The sequence below is a fragment of the Petaurus breviceps genome, unplaced genomic scaffold (assembly GCF_028583685.1).
Source record: "Petaurus breviceps papuanus isolate PSGF00001 unplaced genomic scaffold, PetGlider_PUasm1.0 224, whole genome shotgun sequence".
Taxonomy (NCBI): domain Eukaryota; kingdom Metazoa; phylum Chordata; class Mammalia; order Diprotodontia; family Petauridae; genus Petaurus; species Petaurus breviceps.
In genome coordinates, this window is record NW_027185887.1 from 4,391,292 (window position 1) to 4,402,113 (window position 10,822).

Sequence of the window (10,822 nt, forward strand, 5' to 3'; positions counted from 1 at the left end):
GAGAGAGAGAGAGAGAGAGAGAGAGAGAGAGAGAGAGAGAGAGAGAGTGCTCATTATAAGTGGATGACTTAATCAGGATTGAATTTAATAGGAATGTATGTGTAGAGCCCATATCAGATTGCATCCTGTCTTGGGGAAGGAGGGGTGAGCAAGGGGGAGAAAATTTAAAACTTATGGAAGTGAATATTGAAAACTAAAAATATACTCTATATTTTATGAATATAACAATCTAACAAAAAAGTAGTATCCTGTCCCTACAAAAAGCTACATTCCTGTTCAGTTGAGAATTATCACCAATGCATCCCTAGTCTTTGGGAACTATTCAATAATTCATTTTATCATTCCAAGAAGGACCTCCTAATCGCTTCTACTATAAAACAAAGTCCTATATTTTATACTGATGTTCAATGTATATATGTACATAATATTTTAATATTTTGGTGCTTAGATGTATCTCTTATGTTATCAATGTAGACACTCCCTAAAATGATGGAAACTGTAACTCAGACCTTTCACACTGGACATCTCTTTTCCATGTTATTTCATAAATCCTCATGGAATTTATCCATCTTGCTGGAACCTTCCTCTAGTTCGTTTGACATGAATTTCTGTGATGATACAACATAAGGCACTTCCTTTTGTGCAATTCTTGATAGGCAATGTATTGGAGGCTTTTTATAGCAATTATGCATCTCTTCATTGAGCTTTGTGGTATCCTCAACTATAATTCTAAGTTTATGATATTTTATCCCTTGTAATCTTTCAACATCACTGGAAGAGGATCAGTATAAAATATGGGACTTTGTTTTATAGTTTCATAATGTTCTCTTTCCCTTGTTTAGTCATAAATTCCTTCATTCTCCATAAATCTGACAGAAAAACTATTCCTTGCTACCCCATTTTGTTTATAGTATCAGCCTTTATATCTAAATCATGTACCCATTTGGACTTTATTTTGGTATACAGTGTTGGACGTTGGTCTATGCCCAGGTTCTGTCATACTATTTTCCAGTTTTCTCCAGGCCACCACTTTCAAGATAAATGACAATGACCCATCTGCCTGGGGGCTCTTTTCTAGTTCTTTCTTTCCTTTGTAATTATAGAATAAAGTGCAACAAAGGGTGGGGGGAGGGTTGGGAGGTGGTAGTGATGAATTTCTCCTCTGCCCCTTGGAACAGCAATGGCAATGTAGAAACACAATGACATCCTGAATAGAGTGCTGTATTGGTGTCAATAAAACCAGGGTTCAAACCTCAGACACTTTCTATCTGCATGGTGATGATCAAGTCCCTTAGTCATTCTTCTATAAAAATGAAGGCCTTGGATTTGAGACCTTTAATGTCCCTTATGATCCTATGGTCCTTCCAGTTCTAAATTTATGCTACTACAAGATTATGATTTATAGCAGAAACACATGACATGTGCTTGCTGACAAAGAGTCTGACATTTGATCTCAAGTTCCTGTTTGCCTTCTTCATTTCTATTTCATTTTATGAACATAGGTCAGTAAATGATGATTCAGAGCAATGGACATTTCTGGTCTCAGAGGTTATCTTGTGGGTCAAGCATTCCTGAGTCTGGAATTTGAACATCATCAAATTAGCAGAAGATTTCCACAGCATTATTCTTTTCTGAGAAGTAGGTCACTGTCAGGATCACTGGTTAACTGGAGTAATAGTAAAATGATAATAAAAGTAAATAAAACCATGTCTTGCTGTCTTTCCATGACACTTTCTGTGAGTTGCTTGGACTGTATGTTTGAGGTTAAGTGCAATATCAACTGAGCAGTTATACTAAATATTTTTATGTAGTGGGTAAACTCTAAGGAGTGTAATGGACTGAGTATGTTATCTTTCCTACATTTGCTCATGATGTGTTTAAGTCCTTTGCTTTTTCAGTATTTTCTGTGGTGGAGGAAATAAAAAAGACTATTCCCTAATTCATATTGCATATTGTATAACTATTTGGGAGGGGATTCTAAAACCACTTTTGGGAAGACTCTAGACATGAACCATGTCTAAATTTTTTTTAGTAAAATTCCAGTGTAAAGGCAACACCAGAGAAAGAACCAGACCCTTTTTGGGGACAGAACTTACAGAATGAAACTGGGTCTATATGAGTTGAAAGTCCTTTTTCTAGACTCCTTGGTCTATGGGATCATTCATTATACCATAGCAATATTTCCTTAAATTTATGTGTACCACAATTTAGCAATCCCTTTCCCAATTGACTGCCACTTGCTCTTTCCCCAGTTCTTTGATATCACAAAAGTGATATAAGCTAGCTTTAATATAGTACATTATAAATATTATATAATTTTATCTTTATAACAATCCTGGGAGGTAGGTGCCAATTTTATTCCCATTTGACAAATGACAGACTTGGCCAAGGTCATGCATCTAGTAAATGTCTGAGACTGGATTTGAACTTGGGTCCTCTTTATTTCAGGTCCTATGCTTTAGCTACTGTACTACCGAGCTACCTTTAAAAAAGAGTACTACCATAAATATTTTTATTTCAGGTCCTATGCTTTAGCTACTGTACTACCGAGCTACCTTTAAAAAAGAGTACTACCATAAATATTTTTAGTACATCTGGGAAGATTCTTTTTCCATCAATGACCTCCTAAGAGAATGTACCTAATGTACCCAATAGTGGACTCTTTGGGTCAAAGTGCATCATTGAATTTCCTTCCTTTATTCTTCCTTTTCTACTTTTCACTGTTTAAACTTCTCATCTTTAAAAACAAAATTTTATATACATATATGTGTATACACCAGGAGTGGGGAACCTGTGGCCTTGATGCCATATGTGATACCTTGGGTGTGGTCTTTTGACTGAGTCCAAGTTTTCTAGAGCAAATCTTTTTATTAAGGGGATTTGATTTTTTTTTAAGTTTGGATTCAGTCAAAGGGCTGCACTTGAAGACCTAAGGGCCACATGTGGCCTTGAGACTTCAGGTTCTCTACCCCTGATACATGTACACACAAACATGCATACATACATACATGGACACACATATATGTATACATATACATGCACAAACATATACATTTCCTATATGGCTTCCTCATACTGTAACTGTGTAAAATAGCAAAAAAAGATAGAGGGAGAAAAATAAAGGGAGAGAAGGTGGGAGAGAGAGAGAATTAAACCATTATAAAATTTCAGGAAAAATGGTGAATTGAGACAGTTTGAGATTAAGTCTTACCTCTGATTGTGTGACGTTACTTAAATCATTTAATTTCTTAGAAAGTTGCTAGGGTAATGGAGAACTTAAGTGACTTGAGCCAGGACACACATACTGGTTAATGTTACATAACAGGTGCCAATTTGCACTGGTTCCAGGACATCCTCAATGGTTGGAGAAGGGAGCTCCTTGTAATAATGATCTCATAGGTCTGTACAAAAAATACGGTAATAGCATTTTTATAGCAGTTTTCTAGGATATATTCCAAAGGATAAATAACTGAATGAGGAAAAGTAGAATGAATGCTCGTTGGGGAAAAATGTTCCAGTTAGGTTAAAAAATATCAGCTCCCCAATTTTAGGATGGTGAAAGGGGAGACTAGCTGAATAGCAGTTCATGGTAACAAGACTGGATTTTTGGTAGATTGCAAATGGAATTAAAGTTGATTGTAGTATAATTGAAGTGAAGAAAAAGTTGATGTAATTTTAGGCCCCATTGAGAGTGATATCTGAAATAGGGGAATGGGTCTAGTCAGTCCATACTTTGAGCATTTTGTTCAGTTCTATTCCTTCCATTGTAAGAGAAACAATGATTAATTGCAAAACATTTGAAGAAGATAGACAAAGATGTTAAGGTGATATGGAAAATATATCACATGAACAGTAGTTAAAGGAAATGTGAATGTCATGGAAAAAGAGAAGAAACAGGGAATATGATAGCAAGTATTTGAAGAATTATTAGGAAGAAGAATTATACTTATCCTGTGCAGCTTTAAAGGACATACCTTAGAATAATAAGCAAAGGCCACAAAGAGTTAAATTTCAGTTCAGAATAAAATATAATGTTCTAAACAACTGTAGCAATAAAAAATGGGACACCTAAGAGGGATACATAAGTAATAGTGAGTCCCCTGTTATGAAAGGTTTAGTATAGAGTATAGACTACAGGATTTCTCTGATATGAGAGATATGATAGAGGGAATTTGTGCAAAAAGATTTGACTGATGACCTGTAAATTTTTTTTAACCTTGATTCAATGATTCTTGAACTCTGTGTAAACTTTAGTATCATCTTTAGGTGTTTAAATTAGTGAGTCAAAAGAAAAGGGCCTTGGGTGCCAATAATAGAAAGGATTAAATTTTTGCCAAAGTAATAATTTTCCTTCAAATTTGGATGACACAGAATATGACCGTAGTATACAATGTAGTCTCAGACATAGGCACTTTTTGAATGTTGTATGATTTTGGGAATCAATACCATTTATTTATTAATTCAGTAAAGGAACATTTACTGAGCAGCTACCATCTACACCATTTGAATTGTCTTAGGAAGATTCTGAAGATCACCTGGCAGGATAAGGTACCAGACACTGAGGTCCTTACTCAAACTTAAACAGCCAAGCCTTCAAACTCAACTTCATAGAGCACACCTCTGATGGGATAGCCATCCTCTTTGAGTGCAAAATATATGCTTGCTAAAAAGACTGTTTTATGGAAAACACACAGGGCAAGCATTCACATGGTGGTCAGAAGAAGTGATACATGGACACTCTCAAGGTCTCTCTCAAGAACTTTGGAATTGATTGTGTGACATGGGAGACACTGGCACAGGACCACTCAGCATGGTGTGTCCACATCAGAGAAGGTGCTATGCTCTATGAACAAAGCAGAATTGAAATAGATCAAAGAAAATGGAGAATTCTCAAATTTGGAGAATCCACACCAAATGTTCACATGGACTATTTGTGCCTGACCTGTGGTAGGGCTTTCCAAGTTCATATTGCTCTGATCAGTCACAGTTAGACACATTTAAACTTGACTTTAGCATAATGATGCCATTTTTGGTCCTCTTTGAGAACAAAGGACAACAACAAATGAACCACATACAAGATTTTGTGCTAGAAGCTGAAGAAAGGAATATAGAAATTTCTGTTAAAGTCAAGGACATCTTTATGAGACTTCATAAAGCTGCAGTAGTATGAAATTAGAAGCAGTAAGCAAAGTTTCTATATCCCAACATATCACTAGAAGATCATTACTGAAATTTGAAATTTTTCTCTACCCCAAAGGATAAAATCTTTCACTCCACTATTAGAAATGAGTCTTAAAATACCAATACCTCTGCACACTGGTTTAAATTAATAAGATTTACATTACTAATATTTTTACCCTTTCTTAAGAACAAATTTTAATTGGGAAGTGGGACATTGTTTACCATAATGATAAAGGGGACACAGTGGTGGTAGAAAACTTTGTAGAAAGGGAGGGGGTTGTGGGTATACCTTAAAGGATAAATTTCCCTTACTTGATACTCCCCCCTCTCCCATTTAGTGCATAAAAATGTATAAATTACTGGTTTCCAGTTTTCTGTTGAAAATCAAATTGTTTGCAGAAGGTCCATGGAATATCTATTAACTCATTCATCTTTTATCAAGCACCATATGCCAACATGGGCATACACTATTTAGGTAGGGTTTGGATTATATAGCATCTAAAGATCTTTCCAACTCTATAACTCTTTGATTCTGACCTTTTTTTGTTAGAAGGGGATAGTTAAGGGAGAAGTGAGCTCTGTGACTATTATTAGTAAATTTAATGACCAAAATGGTGATTATACTTTCTATTGACAAAGATTTTTTGTTCCAGTTTGCAGAGGTTACTGTATCTGCTCCTACCTGAACTCGAAGGTAGGGTGTGTGTGTGCTTGTATCTGCTCAGATGGGTATGGGTATACTCTGAAATCTTTAGTATCTATTGATCTGAGATGCAAACTTTATGGGCTTTTAGGGTTTCAATGAGACAAGGTTAATCTAAAAGCAAAATATGATTGGCTATGCATTAGGCAGTGTATGGGTCATAGCTATTTGAATCTGGTGACCGAGAGCAATCATTGGATTGACAATCTTTCCCTTATCATTTAATTTTGATTCCAGAGAGGTTGTGGGAAATAGAGATATATTTTTTTCCTTGCTGAGTTTCAGCTTAGCAGACCCATACTGAGATCTGTTTTGGACTCCCTGTGAAAATAGCAAGACATAAAGTTCCAGACATTTTATTACTATTCTTATGAAAATAATTTAAAGAAAAAGAATTTTCAACAGACCTAAGATCAAATGACAGGAGAATAATCATAGTGAGAACATTTAATAAAGACTTGTCATCCATTTTCACTTTATTCTCAGATGTGCAAATTTTAGAATCTTTTATAAATTCAAATATTACTAGAAGGTGAACCAAAATTCATCTTTGCAAATAACAGGTTCTATAAAATTGTTGGAATCTTAAATTAGTGATAGACTATACTTGCAGTCTTCAAAACAACAAGTTCATTTATCCTTTCTCCAAACATTAAAATTTTAATTAGAGGCAGGAACTAATTTTTTTCAAGGATTAGAGTCTTCAAGTTTGTTGGAGGAGAAAAGCTGTAGATTTGTGGTCAGTAGATGCAGGCTAAAATCTGAATTTGCTGCTAACTAGAATTATAATTAGAGGAAAGTAATCATGCCTCTTTTATCCTGTTTTTTTTCTTGTCTATTAATGAAGATATTGTACTAGTCTACTTCTAAGGTCCTTTCCAGTTCTTCCATATACAATTAGCAGTCTCATTTTCTTACCCAGAAAATTAGATTAACTTCCAAAATTGCAAATATCAAATCTCAGCTTTAACTTTGGACTCTTAATTCTAATATAATGGATGGAGGGAGAGTCTTGAAATCAGAAAGAGCTGGGTTCAAGTCCCTCATCTTCCACATATTAGCTGTCTGTGGGCAAATCATTTAATCATTCCCTAACTCTCTAATATTGTACATTCTAGATCAGTTGTTTATCTTCATTGTCCTTCTGACTGCTTCCCCAAACAAATCTTCTTCTTTTTTTTTTTTTTTTGCTTTTCGGAGGGCAGTTGGGGTTAAGTGACTTGCCCAAGGTCACACGGCTAGTTTTTGTGTTAAATGTCTGAGGCTGAATTTAACTCAGGTCCTCCTGACTCCAGGGCCAGTGCTCTATTCACTGTGCCACCTAGCCGCCCCACCCAAACAAATCTTTAATCAATTCCCAAAGTAAATTAAATTTATTTTAATTTAAACATCAAACCTGTCTTTGGTCACAAAAGCACTTCTAATGTCCTAAATCTGAAATATTTATTTTTCAAAGTATATGTTTTCGAATCCTAGCTCTGCTACATATTATCTATACCATCTTGACTTCCTGGGTCTCTGGAAGGGTTGGACTAGGTCCCTTCCAGTTGCAAATCTATGATCCTATGACCTGTAATATTATAATACTTCCCTAATAGGTCTAATAGATGCTTCTCTCTATTGTCATTCCTATAGGCTACTGCTGAATTGATCTTTACCCCACCCTCCAAAAGTACTACTTTCATTATTGTATGTCCCTACTTAAAAACATTCAGTGTTTTCCCATCACTTATCTCCATAGCCTGACATTTAATGCCTTCTACAATCTTGTTCTGTAGGACCTTTCTAGCTTATACTCTGCTACTTTCTTACATAAAACTTTTGTTTTAGCCAATCCTATCAATTTTTTTCTTTCTTTTACTTAATTCTGCCATGCTGAGCTCTGAAATGTTCTTGAATTTCACCCTTGCTTTCTCACTCTCTGTTCATTATTCCTGGAATGCCCAATCCCCATTCTTTGGGCTTACTCAAAATCTACTTTACCTTAAATGTTCAGTTCATAAACCTTTCTACCACCACTTCAGTCCATAGTGATCTGTTCCTCATTTGGTTCTTACTAGTTATCACACTTTATTCTAAGTAACTTCCTGAAGAATTCATTAAATGCCTACTATATGCTGGGCACTATACCTCTCTGAGGCTTCAAATACTGACTCGTGAACTAAGCGAATAACTTCCTTCAAATGAATACTTTTCTTTATTCGTTTCTTCACTTATGTATGGAGCCCTGGCTTGATGGAGGGCAGCACCAAGCACAGAATGAAATGAGTGGTGGAATAATGATAATCATTTGGACTTTTTTTGTGTTCAGAGTAATTTTGAAGTAAACTGGACATTTCAGCCCAATATGAAGCTCTTAAGTTGGCTTGAAGGTTTTTTGCCATCAGGTGAAATGTCTCCCCTGGTGCAATATGTCCTCTATAAATTACAGTAACTATAGCTCTGTGACAGGGGCTCCTTTGGCTGATACTCAGACACCACCTGCACATTCTTACCAAGTAGCTTTTCCCAAATGCTGAATATGTTACCTGTGTGTGATTAGACCTCATTGGCTTTGCTTTATAGACCATGGTGAATTATACTTTATTACTCAAGGGTGCTTCATTAGGTTTAGATTGAGTAAGTACTGAATTGTAGGGAGGGTTTTTGAGGTTTCTATATAATTTGAACAAATCATTTTTTGGAGATATTCTCTAAAATGAAAAACTAACTTCTATAATTACCTACGGTTCATCTGGGTTGCATGCCAAGCTTTCTGTAGATTTGTTTTTGCTCTTTTGAGGTGATGCTGCTCATAATTTCCTGCCATGCTCTGTTGTGCCATATAAATGGGTTTATATTCCAAAATGATGTTGCCTTTGGCTGCTGCCTCTCTCTATGATTGGCAAGGAATCATTTACTGGATGAAGTTTTCGCTGGGTCCTTTAGGCTTCCTAGTTGTGTCAGCTACTTGACATAAGGGGAATGATAGTAATGAAGGTCAGCATTTTTCCCTTTTTTCCATTTTTTTGAACCTTTGGCATTGCCAGCTTGTTTGAATAGTTCTAGTGGAATATTGAATTTCAGAATTATAAATCACAAAATCTCAGAGCTAGAAGAATCTAAGAAGTTTTTTAGCCTTATTTTTAATTAATCAAGAACTCATTATACAATATGCCTCCCAAATGGTACATCAGTCTTCATTTAATGATCTCAAGGAAGAAGGAGGAAATAGTGGATATCAGTCACAATATAGTTATTTATTTCCTTTAACACAAATGAAATGTCTAAAACAAAAGTTTCATGAGTTTGCATTGACAAATACTTGAAACAGGAAGCTATAACCTGTCACTTCTAATACACTATCCCAAGATGTATGGAATAGTGGTAATCAAGGATGCAAAGAACTTGTAGAAACCCATATATTGATACAGAAAACACATGAAGTACTCAAAAGACTCATAGAAACTCCCAAATAGCCAATCACACATGTTTCCCATGGATAACCAATACAAGGACACTTTCATAGAGTTGTAGCCAGGTAATTGCTGTTATAAGTATTTCAGGAAAAGATTTTGAGATCCAAGAAATAGCATTCTTGGCACTGTCAAATGGTTCTACATGAGAAATGGGTACTTTTTTATCAGTAGAAATGACATTAAAGAAGATGAATTACCATCTGTTTTGCCCTGTATCCTAAAGACCACCAAGTGAGAGAGGGCCAGAACTCTCCTGTTTGCTATAAATAAATATATATATATATATATATATATATATGTGTATATATGGAAATACATATGAATACACCTATATATGAATATTTGTATGTGGGTATGTATTGATAATCATTTAATATTAATTTGAACCCCCAATAAGAACCAGAGCCTGAACTAATCAACCAGAAGAAGAGCCTGGACCTCACAGCTTCTTTGTTCTCTGTGTAAACTCAGAGAATACTTCTTCCTATGTCAACAAAGTCCTACAACTTCAAGAGAAATGGTAGGAGCAGAAGAACACTGGTCTATATACAACATTATTGATCCAACCAAGGCCTTTGATATTGTCAATCATGAGGGCTTATGGAAAACAAGGGCAAGATTTGATTGCCTGGGGAAGTTCATCAGTATTTTGCATCAGTGTCATGATGGTATGCTTGTATGAATTCTGGATAATGTAAGATGCTCTTGAACTTTCCCAGTTACCAAAGGAGTGCAGCAGGGCTATGTGCTTACTCTCACACTTTGTAACATAATGTTTTCATTGGATACCTTGGCGGTATATTTCCCAGGGATATTCACAGAAATGATAAGGTTGGCACACATTGCCAGAGCTAGCTCAGTGTTTGGGAGGCTCAGCACAGGAGGAAAAGTCTGTCTCACTGAAGTGGAGCAGCAGTAACAGCAGCAGCAGCAACCAGCCTCATAGAAGCAGCCTGTAGCAGAGCTCTGAGCCTGGGGCAATCCACAGGAGGGCACGGGGTGCCACCCTCCTGCCAAGATTTAATTTCAAGGTCTGCCTCTAACATATAGTAACTTTGGGAACCTGGGCAAATGACTTAATGTTTTAGTGACTCCAAAGAACTCTTCAAGGCTATAAGTTATTGACTATGTGCCATTCTGATGTTAGGGAATAAATTTATAAGCCATCTTTACACTGATAAAATTACAGATCCAGACCAAATTAGAGGTAAAAAATTTAATAAATGCTTTTATTGGCTATAGTTGACATGGTTGATTTAATTAAAACTGTGAAGTAGTTGACATTTATCTTATATAATGCATAGCACCATGACAGAATAGAAACAGTCCAGTAGGTAGATTCAGAAGACCTCTTCTCTCTCACACGTTCCTTTGGAGCCTCCCACACTGAGTTAGCTTTGGCAATGCATTCATGACCCTCATTATCAGTGTGTACATCCCTAGAAAGTATGCTGCTGAGGTAAATCAACTTATCCATAGC